General features: G+C 35.3%; 1 long non-coding RNA gene across 7 annotated transcripts in view; it reads left to right on the top strand.

The window, feature by feature from the left end:
- The first annotated feature begins 9,425 nt into the window (after positions 1–9,425).
- Positions 9,426–23,235, top strand: part of LOC108190697 (uncharacterized) — a 138,928-nt gene continuing 125,118 nt past the window's right edge. For all 7 annotated transcript variants that reach the window (XR_015496093.1, XR_015496094.1, XR_015496096.1 and 4 more), the window contains exons 1-2: positions 9,426–9,525; positions 9,788–9,838. This is a non-coding gene — a long non-coding RNA (uncharacterized LOC108190697). The remainder of the gene's footprint in view (positions 9,526–9,787; positions 9,839–23,235) is intronic.

Below are 23,235 nucleotides of genomic sequence, written 5' to 3'. Positions count from 1 at the left end.
AAAAATCTCTATCATCTTTTAACCTCTGAAAAGAAGAATTACAACATGACAATGAAAACGCAATGCTTCTGAAATGATTTGAAAAATTTGTTTTCCAATGTCATTTCCTTGCTTAACTTAGAATGTAAATAGCTTCTGGTGCAAAGTATTAGGACATTTTTGTGGAATTGTGAATAATATATTAGGAACAGATGTGATCTTGGGATTCTGCATTAATTTGTATTTATTTACAAGAACAAGATGTAAGCCAACACTACACAGATCTATCTACAGTATCTATCTATCTATCTGTCTGTCTGTCTGTCTGTCTGTCTGTCTGCCTGCCTGTCTGCCTGCTTGCTTGCTTGTCTGAATTATATTTAGTTTGTGTGATTTTTATTTTCTTTCCCAGCTATACAGCTATGTTTTCCATTTTCTGATTAAGGCCATTTGAATGATCCTAATTGTCCATTATGTTATTGTGCCCATCATTGCGCTCTACGAATGAAGAAAAACCTCTAATGCTGTCCGAAATCTTCTTCTAAAATATACATTTTGACCAAGCTCATGTAAAGGTTCAGTAATTTAACTTTTATGGCAAAGAATAAGTAATTTTAATTGTCTTTAAAGTGAAATAACTCAAGATAAACATGAGGCTGAAAAAATGGCCATTTGAGGTTTCTGCATCTCTTCAAACTCGCATGGTTATCCAGCACTTGTTCAAATACACTGGACTGAAGTCATCCCATACAATCACATTAAATACCATATTTTTCATCTTTGTTTAATGTTAGTTAATGAAAATCAAGTTGTTTTTTGGTAATTTTTGTGCTTGCTTATTTAAAATAAGCTGAAACAACCCAATTCTTCATCGGGAGAAATGTTTTTGTCTTTAATCCACATAAATTTGTAAAAAGTGTAAAGTTAACTTAATGTGTGTTGAGACAACATGAATTAATTGTGTTGAACCCTGCATTTTTTTTACAGTGAACCTTTAATTTGGATTTTAAGAATGTTTCAGTAAATGTTGAACTATGATTAATACATACTTTAAGTACTGTTCAGTATTAGCTTAATTGTGTTAGTAAATACAGTAACTAACACTAACTGATGGAACCTTATTGTAAGGCGTGACCGAAATAGTTCAACACATCAGAAGTACAATACTAATATATTAAAGAGATAGTTCAGCCCAAAATTTAATTCTGTCATTAATTACTCGTTGTAATGATGTTTCAAACCCATGAGACCTTCATTAATCTTCGGAGCACAAATTAAGATATTTTTGATGAAAATCTGAGAGCTCTCCAACTCTCCATTCATAGATAGAACATGGATAGATGGTCATCAGGAGTATCTTAATTTGTGTTCTGAAGAATGAAGGCCTTACGGGTGTGGATGAAAATGAGGGTGTGTAATTAATGACCGTTTTCTTGTTTGAGGGGCAAACTATATATTTAATATACTTATTACATAAGTATTGCACAACCACATTAGTTTCACATCTATCTATCTATCTATCTATCTATCTATCTATCTATCTATCTATCTATCTATCTATCTATCTATCTATCTATCTATCTATCTATCTATCTATCTATCTATCTATCTATCTATCTATCATCTGTCTATCTGTCTGTCTGTCTGTCTGTCTGTCTGTCTGTCTGTCTGTCTGTCTGTCTGTCTGTCTTTCTGTCTGTGTATACATTTATCTTGATTTTTATTTCCCCCAATACTCCAGATGATCTCATTTTCACCAAATTATACCAATTTGCTTTGGAACTGTGGAAAGGGAAGCTGTAGCTTGTGTAAAAAACCCTCAATCATGGAGACAGAGACAGTGAGCCTAAAGCCTCAGGTACTCGTCCCATCAGTCTTTCAGTAATTAGCACCACGGCACCACACTGAGCCTCGTGATGACCAAATTAGTGCAACACAAACAGGAGCCACAAGGTTAACCGGCATGTGATGCCAGCTTGTTTTTCTGGGAAGTTCTTCTCTAGTACTGAACTTACGCTGGGACTCTTGCATGACAATGCTGTCAGATTCCTGGGGCGAAACGAGACACTTTCTACCCCCACACAAGCATCTTAGCTGTTTCATCATTTGTAAATGACACATTATTATTCTGTCTCCCTACCGCCTGATTCCTTCTTCTCATTAGGGATTTGATTTATTTATTTATTTATTTTTTCCCTTCATTTTTTTTTCTTTGAGCCCCTTGAGCTGTTTGACAAGTGCAAAGGATGTTTGTGGCAAAATGAGACAAGAGACGAGAAGAAATAAGCAGATACATTGTTGAGATTTTTCTCAGTCATTCAGATTCTTAAGTAAATTTGCAATTTATTCATTCATTTAGTCAATCATTTTCTTTCGGTTTGGTCCAGGAGTGTACAAACTCACTCCTGGAGGGGTGGCGTCCTGCAGAGTTTAGCTCCAACTTCCTTTAACATATCCCCTTGTAAGTTTCTAGTATATCTAAAAAGAGCTTGATTGGCTGATTTGGGTGTGTTAACTGGGGTTGGAACTAAAATATGCAAGACACCGGCCTTGCATTTATTCATCAGGGATCACCTCAGTGGAATAAACTGCCAACTTCCAACATATGCTTTACACAGCGGAACAGGGAAACATCTATACACACTCATTCATACCTATATTGCATGTCTTTGGAGTGTGGGGGAAACCGGAGCACCTGGAGGAAACCCACGCGACCACTTGAGAACATGTTAAAGCTGGTTCTTGAATCTTATTGGCTGATTGTCATACAATATTCTGCTAGTATCACAAGTGTTTCAGCCTCTTCACCCATTTGTATCACTCCATCTGCATTGAGTACCAAGTGGAGGACTAAAATCACTTCAGTTTGACAAATACTGGGGCAGTTTGACCACATAATGTAGGCTACTTTCAAGACTTTTTAAGTGACGACATTGGCAATATAGCCTCTCATTGTCCGCCAAAAACACTCTCCGAACCTCTTATTCAAGATGAGAAGTCTATTGTGAAAAGTAATTTGTTTAGTATAAATTGAAAGATAATGTTTGGTCACAGTCATCAGTTAAAGGTATTTACTTGACCTCAATGTTAAATTATTTAGGTTATTACATTTTTTTGCTGAATTAAAATTGGTTGTTTTTCTTTTGGCTGATTTACGCTGTTTTTTAAGTGTTATTGTTCAGTAAATGACATTTGATATAAATTCAAGTATTATTTAATTAACAAAAGAAAAATTGGCAGTTGATATTACATTATTCCACCAAAAGGTGGCGAAAGAGACAGAACAGGCAAATCAGTATCCCAGTAGCAGGTCTGTCTCTGTTATGAATTGCTGTATTTATAATATAGCAATATAGTTTTGTTTGGTCAATGTTATTGAATAAAGGACTTTACTATAAAACAAGCAGTTACTGATGTAGGAAATGTAAGGAAACACGTAGATTGATGTTTTTTTATGCCATTCAGCTAAACAGGATCAGGCCTACGCACACACCACGGCAGTTGAAATACAGCCGAAATACATGCTAAAAATACAGCCACACACACAAACACACTTACACATGCATAGATAGATAGATGGCTTTTATATTTATTTCTTTTTTATTTGCTGAGCATTGTTTGAGCTAGTTTTTTATGTAAATCAAGCACGTCATTTATGAAATATCACTGCACTTCAGTTCCTTTTGTTAACCAACATCAAGTAATTGAGAACCTTTTAAATTGCAAACTGTGATTAACATACCAAGACCTATTATCAAATCAAAGCAAATCAAATCAAGGCACACAAATTATATAATTCATCTACCTTTTCTTTTTTTATCCCATTCATCAAAACAATCAGCTTATTAGTTGTCAGTACATCTTATTTGTTTACGGCGTTATTTCAAACACATTTCTTAGGGGTCTAGACGCTATGTGCTTGTTTGGCCTTTGGAATTCTTGTTAAAATGGAATTATATTAAACTATATATGCAAGTCTTGATTGATGGATAATTTGCATTTCAGCCTTATGTTTTTTTCTTTTCATGCCTAAGAGTTATATAACAAACAAATCAAGAATCATGATGATTATAATTACAAGAGGCACTCTATTAATATGCTGTGTAATGCTGCATAGTTTAATTGTGTGCATTTAGTTAAACTATAATTTGTTGTTCTGATGTATTTCTCAGTTATAGAAATTGTCAGCTTATATGTTTTAAAGTATCTAGCTGAGCAAAAAAGACAATGCAGGTAAAGTAAATCGGAGAAAAAAAAATGTATATCATAACTGCTAAGGGCCTCTGTCAGCAGGCTTAGAATGGTGTGGTGAAAGCTGTAAGACAGCAGGGTGGAAACAACAAGACAGATGTGGGGGAGAAAGACAAAGATCGCATCTGCTTACAGACATGAACACACCAGAACAACCGAGGGCGAGACTGATGCTCTGACTCAAAGCTTTGTGCTTTTCTGAAGTAAGAATACTACCAGACTGAAATCTTAAACTGCATCAGCCATTGCTTTCTATTTACAACCTGTTTAAATAATGTAGCATGTCACCTGATCTTTTAGATAGTATTCCAAGATGATGATTTCTGATTATTACACTGAAAATAAATAATAATAATAGTTCAATCAACACGATTTATTGTAGCACCCATTGTGCATCTAAACAAAGTAAGCTTGAACTGCTTTGAATGTGCTATATGAACACAATATAAACTTGTAGATTCAACATGGTTTTAATAAGTCTGTGTAACTTCTTTGCAGCTAATTGAATTATAATATTTATGTTTTGTTTATCTGTTTGAATTTATTCTTATTCACTCAGTTTCAATAACACTTCAACTGAGCAAGATGCATCCTTGTTACATCAACAAGTTTCAGTCTTGTCCATGTATGGTTATTAAAATCTATTTTGTTGTTTTAATTATGTCTTAGTTGGCAGCATTGAAGTTCTTAATTTGCAGCCAGCTTGCTATAATTATAACAAGATTTTAGCAAATTATAACAAGAGCATTTGTAAATAACTTTTTTAAAGCTGTAAAATAGTAACACAAAATACAATGGTATTAAAAAAAAAAAAATAAATAACAGTTTAATGATTGCTTTTCTCTGAGCTTCCTCTAGCATCCCATTTAAAGGAACACTGTCATAACCACTGGCTAGGAAAGCTTCTGTCCAGCTACAACTGTACATCTTTATCATTCAATCACTACATTAGTCTTATTCAAGCTCATGCAGCAGTGTTCATGCCCCAGTAGCTTGTTTGAAGGGAACAGTGCAAATAATTAATTGTCAACATGCGAAAAGAACTCAGTGTATTTTTGTTTTTGTCTCTAAGTTACTTGTGCCAAGAATAAGTTGCCATATTTGTGAAACACCACATCTGCAGAAATCCAAAAGTTCAGTCTGTTAAGCTAAGCATGCGCAGTGACTTATTCTTAAGCTGTTTTATTGGTGGGTATGCCACCTACTGTGATGGAGGTGCACAGTAACTCACCAGAGAGTGTCGTTCATATGAAGAGCTAAAATCTCATCCAATCAACAAGTTTTTATCTAATTCATTTGATTATTTCTTAATTTTATTGTCAAACAACTAGAATGAATCATTTAACAGAACTAAACTTGTTCCATTCTTTTCGTAAGACATATTTGTAATTTTACAAATCGAGCAAGTAGCTTCTTGAGTTTTTTTCATGCTGAAACAGCTGTGATATTTTTCTTTCTTTCTTTCTTTCTTTCTTTCTTTCTTTCTTTCTTTCTTTCTTTCTTTCTTTCTTTCATGAATTATATACTAAAATTGTATCAATATTCTGTTGTTGTTTTTTATCCCTTAATATTTTGTTGTTTTGGTTTTTCTTCATTTTTTTTAAGTGACAGCAAATACATTCATAATGGTTACAAAATATGTTCAAAATCTGTTCACCAACGGTTTCTGGAGAAAAAGCATAGTTTTACACTTAACAGTCTGTAAGTTAAAAAATAAAGCTAAAGTATAACTTCAAATAACAACTGTTAAATAATACAGCAATATCTGATCAAAGCAGAGCAGCAAATCATTATTTTAAAAAGATTTATGTTGGATGAAGTGACATGTTTTGAATGAAATAAAGAAAATAAAATGTAAAAATATTCCCTTAAGAAATGTGTTGTGCTGGTTAGAGTCCCAGCTGGGTCAGTCATTCTCTCTCTCTAGATTTCCTCTGGATGCTCCGGTTTCACCCACAGTCCAAATACATGTGCTGTAGATGAATTAAATAAACTACATTTTCTGTAGTATGTTTGTGAAAGAGTGTGTATGGGTGTTTCCTAGTACTGGGTTGCAGCTGAAAAAGCATCCGCTGTGTAAAACATATGCTGTATAAGTTAGCAGTTTATTCCAAGTGGATGCTGCACACTGGTGGTGGTGTGAAAAGACCCCCCTCATGATTCAAGTGCTTTGGGTGTATGGCCATATACACAATAAATGCGCTTTATAAATACACATTACATTACATTCCGCTGTGGAGAACCATCATGAATTATGGAACTTTAAAGGAAAATTAAATTAATGGTGTTGTTTCAAATTAAATTAAAATTCCACAATATTGCTGTTTTACTGTATATTTGAAGCAAATTTAATTTTAAACAATTATTAAACTAGATATTAAGTGCCAGTTTTTACATCTAAATAAAATGACAATAAACAGTGATAGTATTTTAAATTAATTATTAAAATAAGACTGAAATAACATATTATCAGTCCCATATCATTTGGTGCAATGTTCGATTCATCTTACAAAAGAATGCAGAAAATCCTTACACTGTAAATCATGTTGCAGCATACATACTTACCTGTGTTTTAACATAGGAACAGGCACAAAGTCACACACAAACATGCACTCTCATATATAAGCAAACAGCTAAAACCCCACAAATGTCCTGAAGTCCCCCACAGTTCTGATGAGATGTCCTTGTATGGATTTCCATCCCTGACATATGAGTAAATACCTCATGCCTGTTCAGAAGCGCAGGTTAATCCACTGACATCCAAAGCCCCTGCGATTAATCAGCCACAGTCAATCCATTATTATTCTTGTTTACTCTTTGATGAAAAAAAAAGGAAAAAAATTAAACCGAAGGTCCCACAACGAGCTTAGATGGAATTACATGTGCAAACCAGAAATAAGATTCAGAAATGATTTACAATGAGGGGCCAAAAATACTGTGCATGCATCTAATATTTAGAGAGATTAAATCTTATCAGACAGAGTTATGTGAAATTAAATATCAGGGCAGATCAGTAAATGGCCTAGTACTTCAAAATAACCCCTGCAAAGGTACACCGGAGTAGTAATATAATCCAGTTCACAAGAACCCAGAATAGGTTTAGCTACATGATGATTATGAGATGGCCGCAAAATGCTTTGCGTTTCATTGAACAGCATCTAGAGTTCATTTCTCTTGGTTGTAAATGAAGTAGAACATAGTGGCTGCCCTTTTCACTCTGACTAATAACATCTAGTAGAGGAAGCGTGAGTTTCTGGCTGATTAGAGGTAGTAATATATTTATTAGCATTTGCAGGACAAAGTCAATCCATCATAGATAACGCATGCAGGATAAAAGAGAAGACTGATTGATTTTGGCTTAACTCAGCTGATCCGAACAATGAATCAAAGATGCAGTGTGGCACGATACAATGGCTGAGATGTGACCTCTCTTTTCACATTCTTGTGCATCTGATGCTCTTCATTTTACTTCCTCTTTCTGATGATGACCTTATGAGATTTATCTATGCACAGTTTTTTAATTACGGTTTTTATTATTAAGGATAAACAAAATACATAACTACATAGCCCTGTGTGACAAAGTGTTTGTCCCTAAACCTAATAACTGTTGCTACACCCTTAGCATCAACGACTGCAATCAAGTGTTTTTGATAACTTGCAGTTGGTCTGTTGTTGTGCTGTGGATGATTTTGGCTCACTCATCTTTTCTGAATTGTTTAATTCAGCCACATTGGATTATGAGCATGAACCGCCTTTTTAAGATCAATTGGATTCAGGTTAGGACTTTGACTAGGCCACTCCAAAGTCTTCATTTAGTTTTTCTTCAGCTATCCAGAAGTGGACTTGCTGGTGCTTTGAATCATTGTCCTGCTGCAGAACTTCAGCTTGAGGTCACTAAAAAGTTAGTCTATCTACTTTTGTCTCAGTCCATGGAGTATTTTCCCAAAAGTCTTGGTGATCATCAAGATGTTTTGGCAAAACTGAGACAAGAATTTATGTTATTTTTGCTCACCAGTCTCTTTCTTTTGGTGAGGTCATGGACACTCATCTTAACTGAGACAAGGGTATTTCAGTTATATTATATGGTAATGTCATGTACACACACAATCTTAATGCGGCGACTAGGGAATCTTTATTTTTCTTTTCAAAGAGTTGCATTTACAGGAATAGTTCACTCAAAATTTGAACAATTATTTAATTATTTACTTTCATTAACTTTAACCCATGTTTCAGTCAAGGGGCAGCACAGTAGCACAGTCGGTAGCACAATCGCCGGGTGCTCCGGTTTCCCCCACATGTCCAAAAACATGTGGTATAGATGAATTGGGTGAGCTAAATTGTCCGTAGTGTATGTGTATGGATTAGTGAATGTGGATGTTTCCCAGTGATGGTTGCAGCTGAAAGGGCATCTGTTGCATAACATATGCTGGATAAGATGGCAATTCATTCCGCTGTGGCGAACCCAGATTAATAAAGGGACTAAGCGAAAAGAAAATGAATGAATGAATGTTTCATTTAACTTCAGAAGACAAATCAAGATTTATTGGATGAAACCTCAGAACTTTCTGATCCTCTATACACATCAAGGGTCCTAAAACAATAAATGTCCAGAAGGGTAACAACAACATATATTCATTTGTTCATTTTCTTTTCAGTTTAGTCCCTTTATTAATCTGGGTTCGCCACAGCAGAATAAACTGCCAACTTATCCAGTATATGTTTTAACCAGCAGATGCCCTTTTAGCTGCAACCTAACACTGGGAATCACCCTTACACTCTTGCATTCACACATACAGTATTGCCAATTTAGCTTATTCTGTTCACCTGTACTGCATGTCTTTGGACTGTGGGGGAAACCGGAGTACCAGGAGGAAACCCACAACAAAATATTGTAACAATCAAAACATGCCATGGGTGGCATAAGGGTGGAGAGGGTAAGTAATGACAACATTTTTATTTTTGGTATGCCATTTTGTCTCTCATTATATTACATAAAGAGGTGGTTGCACCTGCTGGAATTGCTGGAACAAGTTTGATAAAGCAGAATTCACGTAAGATTAATTAATGTTTAATTTAACAAGATATTGTGTATCAAATGTGGATTTTTCTTTAGCAATATATTTACTTTCACTTTGTTAATGAGCTCCATCTAGTGGCGGCTTTAATATTATTGCAAGCTGGATCCATTCCTGTTCACGTCGATCAGTGGTGCGTGATCCAAGTGTTAGCAGAAAGCGTGACGGCGGCGCTCGTTAATCGTCGTGTTTTTCTGCGATCTTAACTCTTGCATCGCTTGTAAGTGCTTATTTGATTTGTATTAATGTTTATTATGCCTGTATAGTAATATGAATTGACGTTGAGCTTGTAAGTGCCCTAAATATCTATTTGCTTGGCTAACGTTAGTGCATTAGCCACATTTTGCTTTAGCTTCAAAGGCCTATAGAAATATTGTTTTCTGTATTATCTCTATGCCTTTCATACATTTATTTTTTGTTAGGCTTCGTTAGTTTTTAATAATTGCTTTTTTATTATTATTAATGTGTCTTTATGTTTGTAGTTTCACTCCATACCATTGGGCCAACAAACTTCTTGTCTTCAGTCATGCCAGGTAGGGAGCTGGTTATCTACTAAAACTATAAGCTACAGTGTTGGACATGGGTGGTATTGTTTAACAACTTTATGATTTTGCCAGTCTGGTTAAAAATACTACCACGTTCAAATAAAGGGTTTGCTAAACAACTGAACAATCCTGCATTTTCTAATTTGAAAACCACATTTGACATATTATAATATAAATAAACTATGCATGTCTAATTTTTGGTCTTCAACGGGAAAGCTTTATTCCATATTTTAATTAGTCAGTTTTATCTAATTTTAAGTTAGAATATTGTATGCAAATAAATGTATACAATATTTACTTAAAATATACCTAAATAAAACTCATATACTTTAGTTAACTAAATCTCAAGTAGATTTAGTCGACTAAAATCTTATGAAATGTAGTAGACTAAAACTAGACTAAAGGGGGTTTGGTGGTGTTTGATGGTGCATGCGACGTGTCTGAAGAGCGAGGAGGGATGCGGTGGGGAGGGGTGAGAAGGGTGCGCGAAGTATTTGAGGACTGGGAGGGAGACGTGTGATTTCCTTGAGATTATCACTCATTTGCAGGCAACTCCCGGGAGACTTGGGATATCTGGAATGACCTCTTACCCTACTCATAATTCTCTCTTTATACAGCTGTATGCATATTAAATATCTAAAAACACTGTGATATAGCCGGGCTCAGATCGTATCGCTTTCTCACTACAATCGATTTGCTCCAGAGTTTGTTTCAATCGAGCCAAGTCCACCTCTTTCAGGCGATCTTGGACCGATTGTTTTGGCGCGGATCCGAGCGTGATTGCTGGATTCACATATGCCAAACGAACCGCACTAACTGGGCAAATAAGACAGGTTCCGAAACAAAAGTCTTGGTGTAAAAACACCCCAAGACTTAAACTAAATCAAAAATTTTCAAAATTAATACAAACATACAAAAACAACAACATATTACTGAAGATAGTGAAAACAATAAACACCCTTGTTGGTAAGTGTATCTGTGTATTGACAATAATCCACAACTAGTTTAAACAAATATATTATCTATAGCTATTTCACACAGTAATAAAAGCAGAATGACTGTACTGGTGAATTCAAATATGTACACATAGCAGAAATCCAGCAATGTACTGATGTCACAATTCATTTGCCAAAATAATTTACCAATCATTAAAAAAAAGCCTTAAGAAAAGTATTTATAAATCTCTGAAACCTGCGTTTTACTGTGTGTATGATTGGGTATATTAATTGGATTTAAAAGGAACCATCAAAATTCAAATGTAATCATGCCGCTTCATTGTATATCAGGGGTGCCCAAGCTCGATCCTGGAGGGCCGGTGTCCTGCAGATTTTAGCTTCAACCCCAATTAAACACATGTCAATCAGCTAATCAAGCTCTATACTAGAAACTTACAGGTTGGTGTGTTAAGGCAACTTGGAGCTTAACTATGCAGGACACCGGCCCTCCATGACTGAGTTTGAGCACCCCTGCTGTATATCTTTATTATTCTGCATTCCTTCACTTGAACTACATGGATTGCTAATAGTTAAATGTATTTCTCTGATGGTTTCTATGTTTTTTCTTATTGTTCAAATGGAAATTCCTGCCATACTATACATTACCTTTAATTGTACATATTTTGTCATTAGATTTGGTATTGTACTGACATCTCAGACTGCATGCATATCATCCTACAACAGATCGATGTTTTATTTTTTTTTTTACTTTATTTCAAGCTGTCGACGTCTCCACGCTTAACTGGCTTCTATCCAAGCATTATTATTCCACCGAGACTAAGAGAATCCAGCTTAAAAGCAAATAAAAGTGTTTTTGTTAAAAAAGGCTCAAAGGGCTTTTGAATCGTGAGTTGGACTTGTGAAATTCTGTGAGAAGAGATGCACATCAGTCCAGAGCCTTCTCAAGATTCCAGTCATTTAGCGATTTTTCTCCCCTGTGGTGAATAAAATGGAAAGCTAGGAACCTTCAAAGACACATCTAAAGTGCCAGAATACTGAATTAAAGCTACTTCGAAGTTTTAGAGATGAGTTTGCCCCATGCAACAAAGCCTGATGTGCTGCACTTTGTGTAGGATTTCAAGAATGCATTCTAAACAGAGGGCAGACTCTCGAAAGTTTAAAGTGGCAGCCTTTATTGTTTGTGTGCAGGGGATTTTAGGCGTCCACTTTAGTCATTGTAGAAGCAAACAGTTCCTGCTCAGTCAGTTTCCAACAATTTGATATGCTTGTCAAATGTCTGAATACATTTCAAATGTCTAAATGGGATCTGGAAAAGTTGGCAACCATGTCCTCTTTCCTGAGATCATTCCGGCAGATATACAGGCAATGGTGTGGATCACATACAGGATTAAATAAGTGCACCTCTTATGGAAGGGTGGCCCTCTCTCTGAATCTGTCACCTGCTTGAGTTCTGCATTAGTGGCAAATTGATTTCTTGGTGCAGTGAAGGCAGAGCCTGTGGAGATGCGGGCTCAAACCCAGAGGGGACTGCCATCTGTGGACACTCAATCGATGTGAGATTACGCAGTGGAAAGAAAGATTGACAGCATCAGAAATAACGAAATAGGGAAAAGTATGAGGTATGTGATATGGCTTAAATTTTCAGGTGAAAAGTTACTGAGAAGATGAGCGCAACTACGATCCACCGTCCTCTGTTGTGTGCTTTGAGGGCACTTGGATGACAAACATTTCCGCAGTGTGTCAAATAAATCAGTACAGTAAAACTCCACTCACCTGCCCGCTGAAACAATTGGGTTCGAAACCTATAATAGAATACAGGATGTATGACGTGATTTCAGCAGGCGGGACATAGTGGAATAACTTTCTGTTTAAATGACCTTCACAAGGGTAGAGGATTTTGCTAATTACTATATACTGGTTCTACTGACCTTCTTTTGGCAAAGAAAAGAATTAAAAGGAGAGATGTGGGCCCTTAAAGCCCAATTTTAGCACATTGAAGGTCAGTACAAAGTTGCTGTGTCCCCTCCCAAGACTATCAATAATTTATACATTTGTAAAGGTACATCTCGGTTCCGCACCAATTTAGAGTTGGATCTATTCACATGAGGCATGCAGATATATCCAGCCTTGAGGGAAGAACATATTTAACCCTTGGCTTAACAAGAGAGAATACTTTGCAAGTGAGTAACAGCCACTGATATTTTTGACATATAACTATATAGATAGATATCAAATATATGCAAAAACGTCTACATTTAAAAGAAGGAAACAATACGATTTTATGGATATATTACACAATATGAGGAATTTAATTTTAATCCAAAAAATAAAAAGAAACTTTGCATTGTTTTTTTTATCAAAAGTAGTGCAAACTTGTTTTAAAGGTTCATAAAACACCAAAACACATTTTTTTGAGATGTTGGCAGTCCTATATATGTCCCATGTTGCTAAAAAACTATTAGGACATATATATACATAGGATATATATATATATATATTATATATATATATTAGGATATATATATATATAGCTAACAAGTGAAAATTGGTTGTTTTTGTGTTGTTTAGAGCAAATTTGTTCTTCTTGTTTAAAAAGAAATTCTGAAGCAACGTCACAGCGTTGAGGTCATTGTGTAAATTCCAGCGTGGAGACAAAAAGTGGTACAAAGTGACGTCATTGAGTTTTCAGCACATCTGTTCATTAGTTCATGAGAAGGACTTGGTTCAAACCAATCAGCGTGTTTTATTGTGAACGAGATGCAACTTCATTAATATTTATAATAAAGCTTCGAACACTTTTTACGTGTTACAGTGTTCAGAGACACACCACTATGTGTTGCCAACAAGAATTTAAACAAATAGAAGAAGAATTGTTGACATGGGTCATTAGTGTTGCATTTTTAAATGTGCCGCAATGAAGGTTTTGTTTCCATTTCCCTGTGATGAAAGCACTGCTTGTGTGTAGACCCAAGCAGTTGGATTACAGTTACAGTTCTGTCCAAACAGCTTAAAAAAAAAAGTATATTTTATTATGTATATGTATATTTTACAGGGTATGCACTGATTGGCCATGAATTACAACTCAAACTCTTTTTGTCAAAGATGACATTTATCTTTTAAATGAATTCATTCGTTCATTCATTCGTTCATTTATTTATTCATTCATTCATTAGTTAGAAATTTTAAATATTCAATTATACCTGAACTAAACTTCTCAAAACTAAAGCGCTCAGCCATGATTGAAAATGGATTTTCCGGCACCTTAAACGTCTGAGATGTGTGCAACTGCATAGAGGAACTTAACTAATTAGCTTTAAATAGCTTTATTCATTGTTTGAATAATTGACTCTAAAGTTAAATAACATATGGGGGGAAAGAATATTAAACCTTAAGAACAGGATTACTGAATTATCTGCTTCATTTCACAATTTGACTGACATGTTTGTTCAAGGGTGAAAACATAATAATTCAGTGCCAACATTTCTGTGATTCTGAGTTATTACACTGACGAATACACTGAGTTAACTATGACCAGCCATACCAAACTCAATAAAACACATTTGAATATATTTAATAATCAACAATAATTCAGTTAAAATGATTCTAATTGTTTAGTTTTTTTTTTTTCAGACATTTTTGGGGGGCTTGAAGAAAATATGACCTTTGAGACTACAAAATGAAACCACAAACGCAATGCTATACATTTTAGCTGAATATCTTTCAAAATTATAAACCTGTCTCTACACAGCCTGCAAAACCTTGTGTAAAATCATCCAGAGCACAATCAATAGATTTGATTTGAATATTTAGAGGAAACATGATTTTACAAACAGTAATTTTTGAAACATATTTCACATTATATAACAAACAAAGTCATAACAATGCTTTGATGTCTCTTGATATCCCTTGGTTTTTAAAATTAAAGAAGTTAGGTATGAAAAGAGAGTCAGCTTTAAATGGGTGGGACTTGAGCTCTACATGGGCTGTATACACATCTAATGGATTTTGATTCATTTATTTTACGTCTTGTACAACCTATTGTTTTTTTATTAACGTTTACTCCTACCCCAAACCTAACAGTGACCTGTTGTGTTTTATTCATGTTTACACCCATCACAACCCCAAACCTAACCCGTGCAGTAATTAAAAACTGCTATTATTGGTGTACATGTTCACAAAAATAATTCTATAAGTATATGCACTATTCTTTGCTGCATTTGTAACCCGTCTAGCCATTACCCAAACTACGGTACTTCACACTTGAAGGTCTCTGAGCTACAGCAATACATACTGGCCGACTGGTACTGGCTTTGGAGAAGAGGTTACACAAATTCAATGACAGGAAGATTAAATTTTTATTTTTTATACTTGTATGAAATAATATAATACACAAAATACTACTATAGTAAATAATAGGCTATTGGCTATTTAATTAAGAAATCGTTGTCCTAATGTAATATTTTTACAGATACTTGTTGGTACTGACAACTCTTGCGCCACTTGCTAATTCCCTTAGGTAAGATTTCGATTACCCTCTCATATGCATTTTATGTAGAAAATAGGACTATAGCCTTTTTAGGTTTAAATGTCATCGCCATACCATGTGCAATAAATTCAAATTTAGTAAATAAAGAACTATAATATAATATAATATAATATAATATAATATAATATAATATAATATAATATGACCTCTGATTTGACCTGTTTACTTTAAACCTGGACGTTTTAAAACACATTTCTGTAATCTCTCAATGTAACTTCTGCTTTACATAGGATACATCCCTTATTTTATAAATATCAGGCTGTAAAGAATCTTATATTTCTTATTTTCTTTTCTACTATTTTGAAAGATGGTCAGCTGAATTGTATATCATTGAGTTTTACAGTTTCATTTTGTAGTCTCAAGAGAGTCACGTTTTCCTCAAGCCCCCAAAAAATGTTTGAAATAACTAAAAAATTATATTAACTGCTTTTTGGTTATGTATTAAATATATTCAAATGTATTTTATTAAGTTTGGTATTGTTGGTCATTAGTTAGCTTACTGTATTTGTCAGTGTACTAACACTAACTTTGTTTCACTCTTGAACAAACATGTCAGTCAAATTGTGAAATAAAACTGATAATTCAGTAATCCTGTACTGGTCTTAAAGTCTTAATGTCTTAAATTTTAAAAACTAAATTTTAGGCCTTAAAAAGTCACTGTAATATTGTATTGCAGGTCTAAAATCTTTTTAAGCATGTCTTAATTTTGCCGATTAGGCTGACATCCATCTCAGTAAAGCCTTATTTTTTTTATACCTAATTTTTTTTTCTATCGCAAAGAGATACAATTCACATAAGCAATTTACATTATTCCCCATTAAATCGCCTATTCAGAGAAAGACAACTAAAAACAATTCAATGATTCCTCATGATAAAACCGGGCCATTAGAAAAAAAAATCCTTAGTGTTTAACCCTGTAAAAGTCATTCTTAATGGTCTTAAAACAAACCAGCAGTCATTTTTTTGTATTTAAAAGAAGTCTAATAGTCAATAGTAATTGACTAATAGTTAATAGTGATAGTCAAAACATAATCATCTTGCCTAAAACAAGGTTAAATTCTAATAAACATCTAAGAATAGGGCAAAACTAGACTAGTCATCAAATAAACAGAAATGAATGACTACACATTTAAAGTCTGTCTAATCTGTCTATTTGACTACTTAGTTTTGGGCTATTCTTAGATGTCTATTTGAGTTTCACTGTTAGCCCAAGTTTAGCCTTGTTTTAGCCAAGCTGCCTACATTTAGAATCTACATTTACATAGATTATCTTCAGCAAAGTAAAAAGAAAATAGTAATCTACACCAACATAATTGTTCTTTTTTGGTGTTGCTTTCAAAATTGCTGTCAAAAACTTGTTTAAGTTGTATTGACCTCATTGTATAGGAACAAATTCTTAAAAGTAAGCTTACAAATCAATGCAAAAACTTCTATGAGCTATTAGAAATGTAAATGATTTTCCAACTGATGCTGATAACAAAAACAGGACAACCATCTCTATCTAAACCTTCAAAATAAATACTTGCATATAGACCTCTACTCCAACTCCCATATAGTGATGGTATCATGAAGTCCTATTGAAATGATAAAAAAGACCACCCTTACTCAATGCAACTTCAGAGCACTTTTGAAAAAAAAAAAAATCCTGATACAGGTCATTAGACTTCAGCTGGCTGGGATCAGACAAAGTGACCATAAGCCATCAGACTAATCTGCTGATAGCGATGTGACAGGGTGGCCATTGTGACTTTCCTTTTCTCACTTCCATTCCTCAGAAGATGAATATATCACCAGTGTCTCCCATTAGCAGGGGTCATGAGCTCATTTCTGGATTCATGCTGTCATTCAACCTTTTTTTTCTTTCCGAGGTTAAAACAATTTGTACTTTCACTCGGAGCAGCTGAAGGCTCCCTATCCAACATTTAATTGGAATCCAGTCGTCTATTATTAATGAGCTTAGCCTTTATCTTCCTAAAACTCCAGCATTGTTTTGGAATGTTATGATAAATGCGTACGTAAATGCACACGCATTTGGACGATTGTTAGACTGTTGTTTCACTGCTTAAATAAGGCGTACTGGTTTTATAGGGTTTTTCTTTTCGGTTGGCTGCTAGGTTGGAAAAGCAAGAAAAGGCTGTGCGTTCAGAAATATTCTTCATAATACGTTGTCCTTTACTGGCAATGATTCCATTCAAAACCTAATGGGATAATTGGAGAGAAAAGGCTTCAAAACAAAGGGAGAGTGGGAGAGATAGAAAGGGAGAGAGAGGAATGGAATAAAAAAAGAAAAAGAGAACATTTTATGGTCCGATAGCTTTGATGATTCAGAGCTGACCTATGCTTTAGTAGCACTAGAGGCAAATAATTCATTCAAGCTTATTCTCTTCTCTCGAATTTAAACTCTGCACCTGCTATGAAGACTCAATCACTTTTTGATTTCAAAGACTTTGGGGCTGGTCCATGGGTTCTTGTGTTTAAAATCACCTCGATGCAGTGGAACAGAACAAACGCCGGGCGCTAATGGTGAGTTTTTTTAAGGGGCCATGAAATGAAGAAATGACATTTCCCTTGATCCTGGGACACATAAGAGGTTGTTAAACTATAAAAACATCCCAGAACTCAAAACTTTGTCTAAAAACAGCTTATATTGAAGGCAAGTTGCCAAAATGACAGGTTGTGACATTTTAATTATATTTAATTTACATATTTCTGTAATACGTTTAATATAAAGTCAGTTATTATTTTTTTTTTTATGATCTCAAAGAACAAAGATTACCTGTAAATATATAAATAATAAAATAAAATGTAATTAATGTAGCAAAAAAAAAAAAGGTTTTAGTCAAATTTCCATCTCAGTTGTATACATGTAGTTCATGGAATTAAACTTTAATTAAATGGGTGGTCCACTATGATATCATGTTTTAAACTTAGGTTGATGCGTAATGTAGCTGCGTGAACATAAACAACATTTCTGAATGTAAGATACTCAAACTTCAATGCAAAGGGAGACATTGGCTCTTATAGAGTTAGCTTAGCAAAGCCTACAGCGAACGGATTTGAGGACTACAAAAAAATACATCAGGGCCAGGGGCATTGCTAGGGTCGAAAGGGATAAGGGGCTTAGCCCCAAAGAAGTCCACCCTAATATGGATGAAGGCATCCAGCAATTGCTAAAGTTGAATGAAAATAAGATCTGATTAAACTGAAGAAGGCTTTAACTGATCATTTACAGTACATGAATGCAACAATAAATGGTTTATTTTCGTTCTTTCAGCCATTTTAAGTATTTTCATAAGAAAGTCGATTTATAATTTGATGATAACTGACTGATAGGCAACAAGACTTTTGTTAGTGTGCAGTATTTATTTATTTATTTAATTATTTATTCGCTCACTGTTTACATCACAGTGTGAACTCTGATTAAGGTCAAGCAAAGACCCTCAGCTCAGGCCACCATTCAACCGAGGGCATGTCTAAAGCGGTCTGGAAATCATTTTTAACGGGCCATTTCCTTTAGCTTTCTAAACATTTAATTATGACTGATTGTGTCCTCTGCTTTGCCTGAAGGACATTTATCTTGTTGGAGGTTTGACAGCTTCCCAGGCTTGTGTGCCACTGTAGGAGATGCTGTGTGCGTAGTGGTTGATGTGCCGATAGGGGGGTGGAGATATGATGGGGGTTGTTTTTGTGTTCTTTGTCCTCTGCTTTGCTTTGATTTTCGGATGCTTTGGTTTAAAGAACCCCCTCATGAGCACAAATGGTCACACTATTTAATATGTTGACACAAAAGAGTAATGACTTTATTTCAACGCTGTACGCCAACAGCTGAAATGGTTTTCACTGTAAAGAACACGAAGGATGATCGATAGCAGAAAGCTCGTCTTGAACCAGTCGCTATGTGTTTGATCTGACTCCAGTGATCATTAGCTAATCCCTTCCAGGTGTCCGGTTTTTGCTGCAGACGTTCCAAGTGTAGCAATCCTGGTGTTCGCCTCTCCTAGGGGAAAGAGAAAGTGAACTTTTTAACTGTCAGGCTTTGTGGCGTTCCGTTTGTTGCTAAGATTTGCCTCTTGGATGCTGGCAGGGAATGAGTGGATGTTTTCTTACTTTCTTTTTTTTATGTTATACCTCCTGAAATGTCTTAGCGGTTTTACTCACAAAGACTTACAACATAACACACGGGAGGTCTCATGCCCTGGTTTTTCAATTCAGAAATAGACTTCTTTTTTAGAAGCAATTTTGACAAATTATACTAAAGCTGAAAACCCCTGGCTGCAGAATTTCTTCTTAATTTAAGTCTTGGATGTGACCTGTTAAAGCTCATGGTGATTCACATTGAAATTACTTTTTTTTTCTTCTCCGCTTTACATATATGAGCTGCATTTGGCAGGTAATTGTCAAAGTAGTTTACGGTATGTTGCAGTCAAGGTAGACATTTTATAAGCTCTTGATGTGCATAATTGTGCCAAGCTGACTGAGCTACAGTTCCTTGCACAGGATGTTGTTTCTAAAGTGCTGAGCCGTTAAATTATGTTTTCAGATTACAATCATCACTTGTAATTAAATTTTGTTATGTTTTAAAATGTTTACAGTCAGATTGCTGTTTTAATCAGATTCCAAACAAAGTACTTGTAATTAGATTAGATTGCATTTCAAAAGGATCAAAACCTGGAACATCATATACGTGCATGCCATATACAGTATACATATCTCAGTTGGGCTTTGAAATTTGGGGAAGATTTTCTTATGACAAATTTTTTTAACATATTTCGATTTGATTTGCTATTTATTTTGAGTCAAGCTAGTCATTATTGTAGTCCAATATTCTGTATCGTAGCTTCTTACTGCTAAAATGCAGTGTGTTAAAAAAGGAACTCAAAAGATTGATTAATTTACTCCAACGTTTGTTTTTAAACATTCAGAAATTAAACACTCATTTTTCTATAGCACAAACAGTAGTGAGTTATGGCATTAGTTATCACCTGGAGCCTGTGGTGCTTTTAGGGTGCTGGAAGCTGTGTTCCTTGTGCTGTGGCAACAATTCTGTGACAGCTCTTACAACTGACCTGTTTGTTCAGTGTCTGTAACTTTGAAACCAAATTATTCCCAGATTACCGACGTGCTGTTTTTTATTTTTTATTTTTTTTAATATTATTTAGTCTATTAAAGCTTCTAAAGCGTCACCATCGTCCCACTTGTCCGTGCTTTCCTGTTTGTTTTTATTGTTTTTATTGTGTGTGTTCCTCAGTTCGGTTGTGCAATTCTGATTGGGCAGAATGAAAGTGAGCTCACTCAATTGGTTAGTAGGACCGTCACACACATGACAGGAAAATGGGTGTGGGAAATTATATAATACATATATATTTCATATTGCAGTCTCTTGTGATTAGTTAATTACAACATTTCAAATCACAATTGCGATTCGATTTCGATGAATCACACTACCAATGGCGGGTGTGGTATATAACAAAGTTTGCAGCTGCATGTCTGGCTTCGCCTTTTGGTACCCTTTTGTCATGCTAGGTACCCTTTTGAATTGGTACACAAAAAGTAATATGGTTTGGTTCGCTTTTTGGTACCTTTTGACAGTGGAAATGGCCATAAAAGCATACCGACCCATACCGTACTGTACCACTCAGTGGAAACGGGCCATTACAGTTTACTTCGATGGGGATACCTTTTATTTTCTTTATATACCAATCACTTTTTGAAACCACTTTTTTACCACATGTAACACCGTAATGTAATTTGACTTGAGCTGTATAAGAGAATCCCCATGCAGGATGACATATACTTTAAGGTACACCTCTGACAGTGATACATTGCCCTGGAAATTTATCCACGCAGGTTTAAGACCCACTACATTTGAGCAGTAGCTTCATACAGAGCATTAAAACAAGTCTATGCCCTCAGGAAGTGACCTGTCAGAAGGAATAATGGCTGCCCGCAGCTTCTCCAACAGAGATACTTGCTATTTGTCACCTGGATGTGTTTTCTTGGCTCTACTCCAACTCCCACATTACCTTAACCAAGTCTCTTTATTTGTGCCGTGATTTGACTTCAAACGAAGCAATAACTGGCTCCAGTTGTCCCTCACTCCATATACTTTATGTACTGCCAAGCCATTTCATTTTTCCCTTGTCCACGTCTGTGTATATCACTCCCATGTTGAACGAGTCTTCAGATCTATAGCATGGCAACTCCTGTAGACACAGTGATGACTGCATAGTGTACGTCAATAAAGAGCTGCTTCTTATTGCAGTGGTAAGAGATCATTTGGGTAATCAAAAGTGGCTTGTCTCGTTTTTGGATGATAATGGGGCGGGTGTGGATGGCAATATTGTGAGCTGTCAGCTCTGATGGATGGCAGGGTCTGCTGTCAATATTTTTTCGTGGCAAAAGATGAATGATGCGTTTAGCCATAGATAAACTATGAGTCTGTGATCTGTGGGGTTTGCGGTGACAGCGGGGCTAATTTGATACCTGAAATAAGTTATTGAGGATAAAACGAGGCCTCTGAGGACCAATGGATCTATGCTGAGGGTATTGTATTTCTTCATTAAATGTATGGCAGTTGTATTTGTTAAAATAATAAAAGCAAAACAAAGGAATCTTTACAAGGTTTAATGGTAATCATCTGAACATTTAAGTATAATCTGTACCTATTACAAACAGTTTTTTTTTGCTCCACTTCAGCCTATATGCACTTATAATCTGAATATATTGTACTGTCCTGTTTATGGAATTTTTTTTTTATTATCTGGCGGAAATGCCAGATAATGCATTTTAAATAAATTGCTTGGCAATCTAACAGATTTATTTTGTAAAGAGTAATCCAACAATTGACTGTTATCAAATTACAGCATTGTTACCATTATTGACAATTAAATGCGGCAATATATATTTGATATATTGTATAATTTTCTGTAATCGAGCTCACTGATTAGGCTCTCTCATCTATAGGACCTGCTGGTGTGCGGGGGGAGTGGGGTACATTACCAATGATGATAGTTGTGTGTGTGTTTCCGTGTGTGTGTGGACTTGTACAACCACATTTACCCATAAAAAACAGGCGATAACATGAGCTCTAATTTCAGAAAAGGAGATTACATTAAAGTGTTCTGACCAGACAATGCAACAAACATTATTTAATGTGTTCCTCATGATTAGTGAACCAAGCACGGTGGTGCGTAGGCCATATTGGAATTGCTCCGTTTCTTTCTTTTCTCTAGAATGAATCACATTTTTGAGGGTCTAAACATGCTTAAAAACTCTAAACTTTGCACATAAATAAGAAGTGGTGAAAATTTCAGTTTGTTATAGGTTTTGGAAGGTTCCCCCAAGCTACGTTTGACACAAAGCAAGTCAAAGAAAATTTGTCGTAATGTTCACAATATAGTATAACAAGACTCTACAGCTGGTGCATGTGCTGCTTTTTAAAGTCCATGAAGCAGTTCTTAACAGCTTCAGCTGAGTGTGTTAGCAATTAGCACACATTCGAAACAGGTGTGAGTGTTTGGTGCATGACAGGATTTGTAGTCCATATGGTGACAGAATTGTAGTCCCGAGTGAAAGTAAATGATTCCCTGCGATAGGGCTGCACAATTAATCGTAAAAAGATTGGGATCTCGATTCGACCCCCAAGACGATATTAATCCAGCATTTCTACGATTCTGTCAATCATATTTTCAAGTTCAGGAGTGAAGCAATGTTGGCTGGCACAGAGTGATCGTTTAGACCATTCCAAGTCTATACAAAATTTTGCATTTTAACCAACAGTACAGCTACACAAAGCCTATTGCTGTTTTACCACATGTTTGAGAATAACAATAATAATAGCCCACTGTTTATTTTACATCAACAGAATCATGAGAAAATCGTGA

The sequence above is a fragment of the Danio rerio genome, chromosome 7, assembly GCF_052040795.2.
Source record: "Danio rerio strain M-AB ecotype USA chromosome 7, GRCz13ab, whole genome shotgun sequence".
Lineage (NCBI taxonomy): Eukaryota > Metazoa > Chordata > Actinopteri > Cypriniformes > Danionidae > Danio > Danio rerio.
This window is presented reverse-complemented; position numbering and strand designations above follow the sequence as displayed.